The sequence below is a fragment of the Saimiri boliviensis genome, chromosome 8 (assembly GCF_048565385.1).
Source record: "Saimiri boliviensis isolate mSaiBol1 chromosome 8, mSaiBol1.pri, whole genome shotgun sequence".
NCBI lineage: Eukaryota > Metazoa > Chordata > Mammalia > Primates > Cebidae > Saimiri > Saimiri boliviensis.
Window position 1 is genome coordinate 100,111,967 of NC_133456.1, and position 16,088 is coordinate 100,128,054.

The 16,088-nt window shown below is 38.8% G+C and overlaps 1 pseudogene; it reads left to right on the forward strand.

Moving 5' to 3' along the window:
* The first annotated feature begins 13,009 nt into the window (after positions 1-13,009).
* On the forward strand, positions 13,010-14,487 carry LOC101027762 (DNA-(apurinic or apyrimidinic site) endonuclease 2 pseudogene; annotated as a pseudogene).
* Positions 14,488-16,088: the final 1,601 nt, after the last annotated feature.

Here is a 16,088-nt window from a genome sequence, read left to right on the forward strand (position 1 = left end):
GAAGTTCAAAGTTGCAGTGTGCTATGATTATGTCACTGCACTCCAGCCTGGGTGACAGAATGAGACTCTGTCTCTAAAATCAATCAGTCAATGAATCACTGTTCAATGAGTTCCATCACACTTGGAATAAAAGTCCTAGTTCCTTACCTGAGCCCTTCAAAGCCATTTGAAAATTGCCTGTGCCCACCTCTAACACCAATCCCACACCATATGATCATCATACATACAATTCCCTTAGGCTGAGTGCTCTTCCTGCTTGTCCCCTCATGACTTCTGCTTCTGCTCACAGCCTCGTCTGGTCACTTGCTATCACTTCCTATCAGGCTATTTTTCTTTATATTTTGTTTTCATGTTGTCTTGTTATCTAACTTCTCTACTATACTTATATATGACAGTATCTCTAGAGCCTAAAGACCACTGACATACAGTAGGTACTCAATAAATATTTGTTTATGAAATGTTTTTTCCTTTTATTATACTTTAAGTTCTGAGTACATGTGCAGATCGTGCAGGTTTGTTACATAGGTGTACACGTGCCATGGTGGTTTGCTGCATGTTGATGAAATATTTAAGTGAAGAGGTTGCCTACTTAGGGAAGCTTAATAATGATCTGAAACTTAACATTATAAATTTTCTTAGTAAAACCAAGGGGATATTTTATTTGTTCATATATTTGGTGTAGAGTGTCAGATGAAGGGGATAAGTCTAGTAATAGAGACCGGGGAAATAAAAATGTTCTAAAGTCTTATCTCAGTGTGAAAGGGAATGGGAAATAACATTTTCTAGCTGGGGAAAGATTTAAGTATTTTATTCTGTCATGTGTATGGAGAAATAATGACTTAACTATGGCTATTTGAAACAGTAAGATAAAACTTTAAATAAAAGCCTTTAAGGAAAAAATAGCTACCCACTAATTACAAATATATAGTAGATCTTTTAAATTACAAGAAAGATTTAAAAAAATAAAAATATGATCAATTCAAACAAAAGCAAAGAGATAAAGAAGATGATTGTAAACAAACCATGATAAATAATAAACATTAAATAAGGTGAAATGAATAAAAGAAAAACACAAAAAATATTATGAATTAAACTTCTGTAACAGGAGAGTCTAAGTTTGATATTTACAAAATTTTAGCTGTATATATAGAGAGGACAAAGAAAAGCTAAAATAAAAATTAAGATAAATATGAAAGGTTTAAGACTACTGTGAAGATGTGTCAGGAACATGCCATTGCTCTCAGATATGCAAACACATAGCCAAAGAAGTGAGGACAATGAAATGGTGGCTTTCAGCTCACTGGAGAGGGATGATGCTACTCAACCTACCTATAGCACTTGCAGTTCCAAGAAGACACCACACTGTTCTACCTCAACCTTGCCCAGGTTGTTTCTCTTCCTAGAACAGCCTCTCTTCCCTCTTCCTCTTCCCTGATTCCTAGTAGACTTTGTTTAGAAGTTCCCTTCCCATGAAGAACTTCTCTGATTCCTAAGTATAGAAACCCTCCAATAGACTCCACAACATCTGTGCTTACCCCTACTGTAGCACTTATCACACTGACTCATAATTGCCTATTTACTTGTCTGTCTCTCTCTATACCTATACATTCCTGGAAAGAGGGAATGTGTCAAGTTCACTTGCATATTCCCAGTGCCCAACCAAAGAGTAGCTACTTAATGAATATTTGTTGAGAGGTGAGCATGATTTTCTTTCACCCATGACTTCTTTTAAAATCCTTAATACAATCTCTGTCCTAGGAGGATCTAGGAGGCACCTTAAAGTTTAACAGACACAACCTCCTATTAGGACTTGAATTCCCTGCAATCACCTACACCAGGTGGTTATTTAGCCTCTACTTAGAGCCTCTAATGATGAGAAGTTCATTCCTATGAAAAGAGAATTTTGAAATCTTTGAGTTGCTCTAACTGTAGGAAACATGGTTTAGCATTTACACTGACTGCCTATATCCGATTGCTGAAGACTCTTGGTCTTGTTACCTTTATTTTTACTCATTCATTTTGGGTATTTCTTTCCTTAGCCATACATATTTGTGCAGGGCAGATGATTTAGGTTAATAATGTTGAATAGGTAAGGAAGAAGGAAAAAAGCAAGACAAGAAAAAAGGGGAAATGGTCTTAAGAGTAGCTATAATACCATTTTAGTTTGAAAATTTCCTAATGAAAGAATCTGTAATTTATATTGGCAAATACAAGTCAGAGGGCTACTGGTTCTAGGTAAGATGATGTAAGCATACTCCACTCTGTCTCTCAGTGAATGCAGCTATAAAACCTGGGAAGAATACGTGAAGTGGCTACTTAGCCCACAAAATATGCATCCCCATAACCCTCAGCATCTCTAGCCAGATTGGTTGGTAAAGGTGTTTCCCACATGAAGCTAGTTCATAAAAGCTTGGAGAGGTGGCTATTTTTTCAAATGCAAAAATGATAACAAAGTAAACAAGGCATAAAAAAAATTAGGGAAACATGGCCCAATCAAAGGATCAAAATAAATATCTAGAAAACAACCCTAAAGAAAAATAGATCTATGAATGACCCAACAAAGAATTGAAAACAATCATCTTAAAGAAGCTCAGTGTATTACAAGGGAACATAGACAGTGAAACAAAATCAGAAAAATTACACATCAACAAAATGAGAATAACGACCAAGAGATGGGAACTGTAGAAAAGTGCCAACAGAAATTCTGGAACTGAAAAATCCAACAACTAAATTGAAAAATTCACTAAAAGGAAATCAAGAAAGAATCATCAAAACAAGTCATTTGAAATTATTGAGTCAGAGGAACAAAAAGAAAAATAGTGAAGAAAATTGAAGAAAGCATAATCATTAAGCAGACCAATCTATATATTATGGGCAACTCAGAAGGAGAAGAGAAAAAGATAATGGATAGAAAGCTTATTTTAAGAAATAATGACCCAAAATGTCCCAAATCTGAGGAAGTAAATGGACATCCAAATTCAAGAAACTCAAAGAACTGTAGGATGAACTCAAAGAGGCTCACACAAAGACACGTTATATGACAGTGAGGGCTGGAGTGTATCTAAGAGGTGATTAGACCATAAGGGCTCCTCCCTCATGAATGAAATTAAGGAAAAGCTTGAGGGAGAGGGTTCATCCTTTTTGCCCTTCCAGCTTCTGGCATGTGAGGACACAGTATTCTCCTACAGATGACATAGTTAAAGACTCCATCTTGGAAGCAGAAACCAGACTCTCACCAGACAGCAAACCTGTTTGTGCCTTCCCAGGTGCCAGAGCTATGAAAAATAAATTTCTGTTCTTTATAAAATATCCAGCCTATGGTATTTTTAGTAGCAGTCTAAAACAGACTAAGACACTAATCATTCAAGAGACTGGGACAGTGGCTCATGCATGTAATTCCAACACTTGGAGAAGCCAAGCGAGGAGGATCACTTGAGCCCAGGAGTTGAAGATCAGCCTAGACAACACAGTGAGACACCATCTCTACAAAAAATAAAACATAAGCCTACGCAGGGTGGTGCATGCCTATAGTCCCAGCTACTCAGCAGACTGAGGTGGCAGGATTGCCTGATCTCAAAGAGATATTTGCACTTCGTGTTCATTGCCGTATTATTCCCAATAGCTAACAGGTAAAAGCAACCTAAATGTCCATCAACAGATGCATTTTTAAAATGTGACATATACATGCAATGGAATATTATTCCACCTTAAAAAGTAGGAAATTCTGTCCTATATGACCCTTGAGAACATTATGCTAAATGAAAAAGGCCGATCACTAAAGGTTAAATACTACATGATTTTACTTATATAAAGTATTTCTAAATTAGTTAAACTCTTAGAAACAGAAACCAGAATGGTGGTTTCTAGGAGCTGTGGGAATCAGGGAGAGGGAAATTGGTGTTCAATGGCTATAGAGTATCAGTTTTGCAAGCTGATAAATTTCAAAATATCTATTGCACCAAAGTTCTAGAGATCTGTTGCACTAGAAATCTATGTGCATATAGTTCACGTTACTGTACTGTACACTTAAAAAGATCACGGTGGTGAATTTTATGTGATGTGTTTTTAACTACAATTTAAAAATAAAACGCACCTCAAAAGACAAAAGAGACATTATATAATGTATGTTTCCATTTACATAACATCTCAAAAAGGCAGAACTATGGGAACAGAGAACATAAGTGATTGCCAGAGGCTTGGGGTGGGAAGAGGGATATGAAAGGAAGTGTCTGACAGATGGAACTCTTCTTTCACCTAAGCATGGTGGTTACAGGAATCTAAACATGTGTTCAGATTCATACAATTGTTGCCCCCCTAAATAACTTTAGTCTGTTAATTTTTCAATAAAATCAATAAAAATTAAGTACAGAAATGCATGAATGTGTTCATATGATTTTATGACTGACATAAGCATCTTAATGATTCTGTGTCTTACTAGCATTTAGGTCAGCAATTTATGTGCCTCCCATGAGAGAAATCATAGAGTCATTTTAAGAGAACTCTATAAAATAATGACCATTTTAGCTTCCATACCACATTTCGAATTGCTTTCTATGGCATCCTTTCAACATTGTTCTTCCTTTACTCCTGTTTTTTTTCTCCTTTTAGTAACTTGACATAAATTTGTTCTGATGCTAAGCTATCATTTTATCCTTTTCCTGATTAATGAAAAAAAAAGTTTATCATTTTATCTCTTCACCTCTTCTAGACCTTTTCCTCATATCATCTTTAACACCTCCCCACTTAAAGTCGCTGAAACATGTAATTAAAGGGTTTTTAAAAATATGTCTTCTAGATTATTTATGAAGATGTTAAACAAAACTGAGTTTGACCTTAAACTCTGCCAGGTCTGCTAATCTAAACCAAGATCGTTCATCCACATGCTACTTCATTTTAAACTGTACATTGTTTATAGTCCTAAGATTCATTTCATGGTATCAATAACCAAAGGCATGTATTTCCATTTCTCTAATGCATATGCTAACAAATGCTTACCCAAAAGTCCAGATGTTTTATGTCATTTGTCTATTCATTTGATAATTTTATGAAAAATTTGATCTCACATCCTCTTAGTGGCCACCTACGAGGATGCAAACAGCCGTGTGAGTCCATTAGAATCAGTTTGTTCTTAAGATTAGATAATAACTCAGTAAGTAAACAGAAGAAATGAGCAATAAAGTCAGATTCCTTATACAGATAAGCAGTTCTTCAGCTTGGAGTAACAACATGTTTAAAAAAAAAGGAAAGAAAAACAGGCAGAAAAGTTTCTTATTATGAAAGAATGCTACATGGTTCACAGACACAACCAGAATTAAGTAAAGCCTATGATTAAAAGTCATAAAATAAATTACGTGATAGATGACACAACGTGGTGTTTGGATAAAGAGACAAAGAAACACAGAGAAATAGAATCAAAGCTACACTTTAAAGATAAATATGGAATGTGAAGGCTTTGAGCTAGATTTATGCAATGATGAAAGAAAATCATTGAAAAGAAAAAGCATTTGGACTCATTAAATCCAGACACAAATAAAATGGTGTCCCCAATAAAATGGAGGAAGCTCAAAAATGAAGAGCTAAAAAAGTTAAGAAGAAGCTGAAACAGGGAAATTAAAAAAAAAACTTCAATCTATATGGTGTACAAAAGTCTGGTACACAAGAATATAGATAATATGGTCAAAGATCAAAGGAAGGAAGGAAGTTAAATGAAATAACATAAAGCATGTTTCTATACTTGAAATATGGGTAGCTCAATTTATGGGAGGAGAATGGTAACTTTCGTCACTAACAGTGATAAGTATGCCATGTGACTAGTGAATTACACTCGTCTGATTATGTAACCCTAACTGGATGACCTTCAAGGCCCTTTGCCAAAAGGACTCATCCTCTAGCACAATGACATCTATACCTAATAATTATCTTATTCATTAAGATAAGGTGTCTTATTACTGCCCCACAACATCTTGCTGGAGAGTTAATAATATAGAGTCTCTAATACCTAGTGCATAATAATGTTCATAAGTGCTAATTCTCTTAATTTTCAATTCCCTTTTGTCATATCATTATGTACACAGCATAGTGAGATTATTCTGTGCTCACAAGAGTTGTGTCTTTTTTTATATCCACTCTCTGAAATATCTTCTGCTCCCTTTTTTTGTTTGTTTTTTGTTTGTTTGTGACGAAGTCTCACTCTGTCACCCAGGCTGGAGTGCAATGGTATGATCTCCGCTCACTGTAACCTTTGCCTCTCCAATTCAAGCGATTCTCCCACCTCAGCCTCCCGAGTAGCTGAGATTATAGGTACCCACCATCATGTCTGGCTAATTTTTGTATTTTTGTAGAGACGGGGTTTCACCATGTTGGCCAGGCTGGTCTTGAACTCCTGACCTCAGGTGATCCACCCACCTCAGCCTCCCAAAGTGCTGGGATTGTGTGAGCCACCACACCTGGCCCTTGTCCCTTGTTTTTGATTTGGCAAAATGCAATTCATCGTAGAGGACTAGCTTCAATGTCCATCGTTTTACCTTGCCAGGTAGGAATGATCACTACTTCTCAGCTGTTCCCATATCACTCTGTTCCTCTTGCCAGAATTTAACTTATTTTATGATTGTCTCTCCCACTGACTGCAAGTTCCCTGAAGGCAGCAAAGGTGTCTGTTCTTTGCCTATCCAGAGTTTAGCAAAGTTGATCATTGATCCATTTCATTATTAAAACACAAATTAAGCACTTACTATGTTCTAAGGAACATGATCACTGATTCATTTCATAACTAAACACTGATAACGAAGCACTTGATTCACTTCATTATTAAACACTAATTAAAGAGTTACTATGTTCTAAGCAACATAGATGCCAAGTTAAGAACAAAAAGCCACTGCTGTTAAAGAACTCCAGTCTACCTACATGCTGGTAAGAAAAGAATGAATGAGCCAGTGTCACTGTCCCCAGAGAACTCACATTGCAGGCAACAGAGGCTTCTGTAGAAGAATAACTTCAGGTCTGTAGATCATGATACAATAGCTTCTTACAGGATGTAGCAGTGAAACTCTAGACACCAAAGTTATCATGATATGTGATCACAAAAATTGTAATTTTCATGAATTAATTATTTTTAAGATAAAATGTTTTTAAAAGAACAGATTTCCAGTTAATGAAATAAATACATTTGGACATGATAGAAAGGAAATGCCATTAATTGATATAATTTTCTATATTGATATCTATTTTGTATGAGCTTTCAACATAAACTACACATGCTTTTACATTAAAGTAACATAGCATGAAATTTTATCACCTTCATAAAGAGGATTGTAATATTCAGAATTGTATGCTTCACTTTGCTTTTCCTACACTCTTTATTTATTTAGAAATATTGCTATATTTCTAAAAAATACAATCAGTGTTAACTTTTAAAGTTATGAACAAAAAGCTTATTTTGTAATTTAGGACCATCTTTAAGATAACTGCTTGGGGTAGAGGTTCATCTTCTATAGGTTGTGTTGTGCAAGGAACATGGAGGTTTTCTTAACGAAAATGAAGAAGGCTAACAGAGTGTTTCAATTACAAATTGTACTCTCCTATTTAGTTTGCTTACAGGAAGAGTATATAACTTTAATCTGTGTTTACACAATTTAAAAAATCTACACAGTAATATTCCCTCAGTTGCTTATGGTTTTCAATTTAATGAAACTATTTGCAACTCTTGGATAGCTTTCTTCCACTGCACAATTTGCTTTTTGTAACTTCTTCCAGCAAGCATGTGGACTGTGCTGAAAAAGAAGGCAAGCCTTTCTGCATACTAGACTACACCAGGCAAAGCACTACTGGCAAGAGCAATTTCCTATTCCTGAAGGAAACTTCTCAGTCCTGCCTCCAAGATCCCACCCATTATTATGGTGGAGCCACTACAGTGGGTTCAGGTGAATGGGATAGAACAGAAAGAACACTGCAGTACAAGAGCACAATGGATACTATTCAGCCTTAGAAAAAGAAGGAAATCCTGTCATTTGTGACAACATAGATGAACCTGGAAGACATCTGTTAAGTGAAATAAGCCAGTCACAGAAGGTCAAATACCACATGATCTCACTCATGAGGAATCTAAAAAAGTCAGACTCATTGAAGCAGAAAATGGAATGGTGGTTACCAGAGGCTGAGGAAGGGAGAGGCTGAGGTATAGGGAGAGGTTGGTCAATGAGAACAAAATTAAAGGTAGATAGGGGGAGTCAGTTCAAGAGATCTAGTATGCAACATGGTGACAATGTATTGCATACTTGAAAATGCTGAGAGTAGATCACAAGGCTTCTGACTATAAAAATGTATATGTTAATGCATATATTAATTAGCCTGATTTAGTCAAATTCCATAATATATACATATATCAGAACATCATGTTCTGATACCACGAATATATATGATTTTTATTTGTCAATTTAAAAAAAGGAGAAAGAACATTGGGAGAAAGATTAGGTAAGTGTGAGGAATAGGTCTTCATCAGACCCCAAATCTGCCAGCTCACTTGCTCTTTGACTTTCCAGCCTCTGGGACTCTAAGCACATTATTCACACATGATCCAGTCTGTGGTATTTTATTATGGCACCTAGAATAGAAAAAATCAGAAAGACCCAGAGATGTGTCAGCATAGTCCAGCCTCACTGGAGATTGGGAGCATTGGTCAAGACTTGAGGGACTTCCCATCGCAGTGGTTATTCCTGGTGTAACACCTCTGGAGACGTGGCTCCAGGTAGACTTCCAATGCTCACTATTCTGGTGACTCCACTACATTCATGACACAGTTTCTCTCTATCGCTTCCTCTTCACTTCTACTCTCTGGGTATTTTGAACACAAGTTCTCAGTGAAGAAGAACCTGACTAGGCTGGGTAATCTCATTCTAGTAGGAAGTGCCCTTGTTGGCTAGTGTTTTACAAATTTTCAGAGTCTAATTGTGGTCAAGGCAACAGGATCAGATGACGCAAAGCATGGCAACTTATGCAACAGCTAGGGCCACTTTATCCCAAGACGTTTACAAGTATGTCAAGTACCTAGAGTTTATTGTCTGTCTAGTTCACTTGTATAGCTGGCTTTCATCCAATAGCTGTGGCATTTTTTATTTTACAGCAAGAACTATCCGGGGTGCTGGGCTTTGAGTTACTTAGTATGGGCTGGAACAAATACCATACTTTATTGAAGAACAAACCACATGTTGCAGTACCCCAAGGGCACTGAATCTTTAGGATGACTCTGGTAGTAAAAATGATAACAAAGAGAGTATTATAAAACAAGGTATCAAAATTTAAAAATCTGTGGAACTAAGTTTTATAAGATGGGATATTCTACTGTAAATCTAAGTCTTTGGAAAAGTAAAGGTACAATTGACAGCATTAATACTTTAGTAAACATAAACTCTTGCTTAAGCCTATAATATCTGGAATGTGAAGGTACTATTTCTTACTAGACAGAAAAGTCTTATTAAATAAGCAGATCACAAATATACAAAGGCCAAATTAAGTCACCTAATGGATGTTTGGGGTTTTTGTTTGTTCATTTTGTGTTTTGGTTTTTGGGGTTTTTTTGTTTGTTTGTTTTTTGTTTTTTGCCTCAAGTTCTCTCCTAGTACTTAGAGGACGCAGCAGAGAGGTGTTTGTTCTCTAGTCTTTCTGTCTGTTTTCCCTCAGGGTTTTTACCTCATCTCTTCCTCTCTCCATCTTCCAATTCTAGTCAACTGATTATTTTGGTTTTCTCCTTGGGAAGGCTAAAGAGGCAGATTCTGTCCTTTGGGAGAGGATCTTAAGTCCCTTGGAGAAGGAAAAACCTCCACTACTATAACGCTCTTCTCTTTGTAACCACACCAGACCAATCTGGGTCAACTTTTATGTAATGAAGTTGTCAGTTGTGTTTTAGTTGCCATGTACTCCCAGCTGGAAGGTCACATAACCTGAACATGCACAGATGAACCAAGCCTGCAATTGCAGGGGGAACCTAAGTACTTGGACCAAGGAGCAGGGAACTGAATAAAGAAAGGGACACTGCATGGCAGGACCCGGGATCCAATCAGACCAAGCTCTAGCGTCACCCCATGGCAAGATCCAGTCAAATCATGCCTCCTGGCATTGCCTCATTGTAAGAGACAATCAGATCACATCTCATTACCCTATGCTTATAAGATTCAACCCAAACTCCAGCTTGGGGACATAGATAGAGCATTTCTTCCTGTCTCCTTGATAGTTGATGCACAATAAAGCTTTTCTTTTCTCAAAAACAAATGCCATGGTATTGGCCTCTATGTGCATCAGACTGTGAGCCAATTGCTCAGTAACATCTTCTCTTGTGGACATTGATCACCTTGATAGCACAAGACATAGTGTCCTTATGTTCTGCTCTTCCTCCCTGATAAAAAGACCCCTCCCAGGATGGAGGCTGGGAGAGAAATGGAATGAGGGGAGAAGTAAAGCCTGATCTGCCTCACGATCTTAATGAAAATGAATGGAGAGTAGAATCTTTGAGGCCCTGGCATTGCAATTGCTTCTTTCACATTAAATTAGCTTCCTCTCTCCTAGTGCATGTGTAATTTCCATTAAAGTTGACTCAGTCCCAAACAGGCAAGGGTGAATAGATTATATTATGTTAAAGCCTAGGTTCATGAATGACACAGAAGTTACTGCAAATACACTGGAAATTTCTTTGGGTTTAAAAAGTAAGTCCAGTTGTGAAGTTTCTACAGTTTTATGTACATTGGTATAAATTTAAGTCAAACTGGATACCATGGCCTTCATTTGGTGGGTTTTGTATTTAATTTAGTAAAATTTGGATTATAGTAGAAGTTTATAAAACCACGGGTTTTTATTTTAAAAGGTAAAAATTCATATACAGTTAAATGAAAAAAATATAATCCTGAAGTTCATGATATTTTCAAAGTCTGCCACTGACAAACAATTGAATGTAATAATACTGATTTTCATTTAAAATGAAAAGTGTTTAGAGAAGAGGGATAAAGGAAATCAATGTGTTAAAGGTAAATTTTCTTTAATATAAGACATGTGAATTCAAAGTATACTATGAGGCCTAAGTCATTTTTACTGAAGTAATGTCATCTAATAAAGTTATTGAGCCTTCTACCATGAAGATGTGTCCAAATTACACTTAATCTGATTTCCCTGTTAGCTTTAATTATATAGTCAATTATATTTCATTATTAACATCTTTGCCCACCAATTCCAATCCAGCTTTCTTGTTATCAATTCATCACAAAGACCTGCTGATTCCAACCCTGAAGTGTCTTTCTGTTACTAACGCCACCTCTACCATCAGGTCTCACTCAGAGGTTATTGGCACAATCTCCAGATTGGTCTCTTGTTCTCCTACTCTGGTCTCTGTCCCATCTGCTCTCCACACTGCAGACAGAAGTAGAGGTTCTCAAATGCACACACATGAAGAGAAAGACATAACTTTCTTGCCTGTGGCTTACAGTGACCCTGTGTTCTGACCCTTACTTTGCATCCCAGTCTCAGCTTGCACAAGCTCCTGGTCAGTGTGTATTTTTCAGAACCTCATATGGGGCCTCCAGTCATAGGGCCTAGATAGGCATTTAGGACCCTCTTCCCAGAATCTTTTTCCCTCCTGTCTCTCTGTCTCTCTCTCTCTCTCTGTCTCTCTCTCTCTCTCTCTCTCTCTCTCTCTCTTTTGACAGAGTCTGGCTCTGTCACCCAAGCTAGAGTGCAGTGGCATGATCTTGGCTCACTGCAACCTCTGTCTCCCAGGTTCAAACAATTCTCCTGCCTCAGCCTTCTGAGTAGCTGGGATTACAGGGACCAGCACCATGCATGGCTAATATATATATATATATATATATATATATATATATATATATATATATATTTAGTATTTTTAATAGAGATGGGGATTGACCATGTTGGCCAGGCTGGTCTCAAACTCCTAACCTCAAGTTATCCACCTGCCTCAGCCTTCCAAAGTGCAGGGATTACAGGCCCTCCTCTCTTTACCTAATTAACTCCAAGATTCTCAGATCTCAACTGCTTTCTCCAAGAAGCCTACCCTGACCTCCTTCCTTGACTAGATCAAATGCCCTTCCTAAGTTAGTGCTGTGTGACTCTCCTTCCTAGTTCTTGCCGGTGAAACTACTTCCTTGGTTTGATAATATTATTTTATTTTAGAGACACAGAGTCTCACTTTGTTACCCAGACTGAAATGCAGCAGCATGATAATACCTCACTATAACTTCATATTCCTGACCTCAGGAAATCCTCCCACCTCAGCCTCCAAAGTAGCCAGGACTACCAGTATGCACCACTATGAGTGGCTAATTTTTAAACATTTTTTATAGTAATGGACTCTTCTATGTTGCCCAGGGTAGTTTTGAACTGCTAGCCTCAAGTGATCCTCCCACCTTGGCCTCCCAAAGAGCTGAGATTATAGGCGTGAGCCACTACACCCACCCTGGTAATTTTTGGATTAACTAATGTCTCTCTCCCTACTGGACCAGAAGTTAAATAAGAGCAAGTATCATACCTGTTTTTGCTCCCTCTAAAGCCTAGCAGAGTATCTGGCACATAATTGGCACCGAATAAGTATATGTTGTATAAATATAACATGAAAATAGCAAAAAATAAATATAAGTACATTTAGTTTATGAATTGAAACATATACATGCAATATTATTATGCCACCAATCCAACTATTTTAACAAGAGAAAAATTATAGAACTCAGTTTTAGTGTTTGTTTGTCAAACCATTCAAAGGGTTCTTTTACTAAAATACATAGTTTTTCATGCCATCCACGACTATTAAATGATCAAACTATGTGTGTCAACCTCAAACTCCTATGACACCATTTCAGCACTCCAAAGTTAAAAAATTTATTGCTTCATGACTCAAATTTAAAGTGACTGAAAATTTTAGCTTTGAGTGAGTTTTATAGCTTTTTTAAAAATAAAAAAACTGCAGAACTTCCAAACAGCAAGCAGTTCACGCGGGTTGTCCCGACCGGTTAAGATGTTGCATGTGGTGAGCTGGAACATCAGAGGGATTTGGAGACCCTGCAAGGGGTAATTAGGAACCCAACAACTGTGCCGCGGTGGCCGTGGGGCGCATTTTGGACGAGCTGGATGCCGATATCGTCTGTCTCCAGGAGACCAAAGTGACCAGGGATGCACTGACAGAACCCCTGGCTATCACTGAGGGTTGTAACTCCTACTTCAGCTTCAGCCGCAACCGTAGTGACTATTTTGGTGTAGCCACCTTCTGTAAGGACAGCGCTATCCCAGTGGCTGCAGAAGAAGGCTTGAGTGGCCTGTTTGCCGCCCAGAATGGGGATGTGGGTTTCTATGGAAACAGATGAGTTTACCCAAGAGGAACTCCGGTCTCTGGATAGTGAGGGCCGGGCCCTAATCAACGTATACTGCCCCCATGCAGACCCCTGGTCTTTAAGATGCGCTTCTATCGCTTGCTGCAAATGCGAGCTGAAGGCCTTCTGGCGGCAGACAGCCATGTGATCATTCTGGGTGACCTGAATACAGCCCACCGCCCCATTGAGCACTGGGATTCAGTCAACCTGGAATGCTTTAAAGAGGACCCAGGGCACAAGTGGATGGATGGCTTGCTCAATAACTTGGGGTGTCAGTCTGCCTCTCATGCAGGGCCCTTCATCGATAGCTACCACTGCTTCCAAGCAAAGCAGGAGGGCGCCTTCACCTGCTGGTCAGCAGTCACCGGCGCCCGCCATCTCAGTTTTGGCTCCCAGATTGACTATGTGCTGGGGGACAGGACCCTGGTCATAGACACCTTTCAGGCCTCTTTTCTGCTGCCCGAGGTGATGGGCTCTGACCACTGCCCTGTGGGTGCAGTCTTGAGCGTGACCTCTGTGCCTGTAAAACAGTGCCCACTTCTGTGCACCCGCTTCCTCCCTGAGTTTGCAGGCACCTAGCTCAAGGTCCATCGCTTCTTAGTTCCTCTCCAACTGCTCCTGTGTTGGGGCAGTCAGCACCGCTGCATAACAGTCAAACCCGGGAACAGACATGCGAAAACAAAGCCCGCGTGCGCTCAACCAGGCCTCGGCCCAGTCAGCTTGGCTCTAGCAGAGGCCAGAAAACCCTGAAGAGCTGCTTTCAGCCCTCCCCCACCCTTCCCCAAGCCTCTCCTGACATAGAGCTGCCTAGCCTGTCACTGGTGAGCGCCCTCATGACCCCGAAGACGTCAGAAGAGGAGGCGAAGGGGCAGGCCAAGGCTTCAGAAGCCAAAGATGAGAAGGAAGTACGGACTTCATTCTGGAAGTCTTTTGAAATCCTGGGGCCCTTGCCCATACCCTCTGTGGGGGCCAGGGAAACATGTGTGATGCCTACCATGAGGAAGCCAGGACCCAACCTGGGCCGCCGCTTCTACATGTATGCCAGGCCCCGGGGTCCTCCTAATGACCCCTCCTCCCGCTGCAACTTCTTCCTCTGGAGCAGGCCCAGCTGAACCAGTGGAGGCCTGGGGATCTCATCTGAGGCCAGCTCCCCTTCCTCTCAGCTGCCTCCTGCTTCTCCCCGAAAGTCTCCTACCCTCTCTTCCTCCTGTAATCCCTCTCATCCTCTTCCTCCTTCTTGCCTAGCTCCTTGTTGGTGAGCTTCTTATGCCTTACTCCTCTGACCCAGTCCCCTAGGCCACTTTCCACCTTCCTGTCTGAAGTACACGTGCACTAGCTGCCCTGGGAAGTTGTGTGATTTAAAATCACTTCTGTCCTTGCTGGGAAATGTATTTGTGCATAAAGTCTGTGTTATTTGTTTCAGGGTTGCAAAAACAAAAAAACTACAAAAAAAAAATGGGATGTGTTTCTGATGGTAACTATAGTAGGAGAAATAACACAAATTTAATAAAACATGGAGTCCTGTATTTTATTTTAAGGTGTCTAGGTGGTTTCTCATAATTTACATTTTTACCTCAATAAATATTGGTGTTTGTAAATTTTTCCTTGTCCAGACCATGTGCAAGTTTAAATGTGGTTAAAGATTTGGATAGTTAACTTTTATGGTCAGAAATATTTGATTATAAATTTGTAATCCTTGGTGCCTTCAGCGAAAGAGACATGTGTGAACAGTCTGGAATAAAAAATTCCATTACAACACTGAACAGAAATGGAATTAACTCCTTAATTTTCCATGCAATCTTTGAGGAGATTTTCCCCCTGCACAGTGTACTATATAGCCACTAATAGCTTGACTTACCGAAATAGAAATACTGTGCCTGAGTCAGACATTAGCAACTGGATACTTTGATGATGTAAGACAGTACCCTTAAAACAAATCATGCTAATGATTTAAGAGCACTTTGTGTTTCTTGCTTACAGCTTATCTGTATCATCTGAAAATAGTGCCTGGCATAGAGTAGGCATTGAATATTTGTTGACTGATAAAATGTATATGCACATCTAACTTCAAATATAAATCCTTCAGTTTTTTTGAAGTTAATTCTTAATTCCACTAATCTTAATGGCTGTGCAATGAGTACATCCATAGGTCTTGTCCTTTAGAAGCAATAGAAGCATTTATCATTTGTATGGAAGAGTAATTCTTTTCAGTGGGCTTTTAATGTCTAAAAGGGCTGTGGGCCAGAATGAAATACTCACAGTTACATGTGATTTAATTAATATTTAGTTTATTCAGGACTTTAAATTCAGCTTATAGATATTGATGTTTTATTTATAAATCTCATACTCATGTGTTCAAAAACAAAATAATGGCTTTTACTTTTCCTTTGATTGATTTCCAAGACATAAATCTGACAGTTTTATTTCTGCTACTTATTTATTATTCATTCTTTAAATATCAAAGATTCAAATAATGATATAATTGCAGCAGTCCCAACCTTTTTGGCACCAGGGACCAGTTTTGGATGGGGGCTGAGGGGATGGTTTTAGGATGTAACTGTTCCATCTCAGATCATCAGGAATCATTAGTTTCTCATGAGCAGTGCACAACCTAGATCCCTCACATGAGTAGTTCACCATAGGGTTCACATTGCTATAAGAATCTAATGCCATCATGAATCTGACTGGAGGCAGAGCAAACGCAGTAATGCTTGCTGGCTCCCTGTT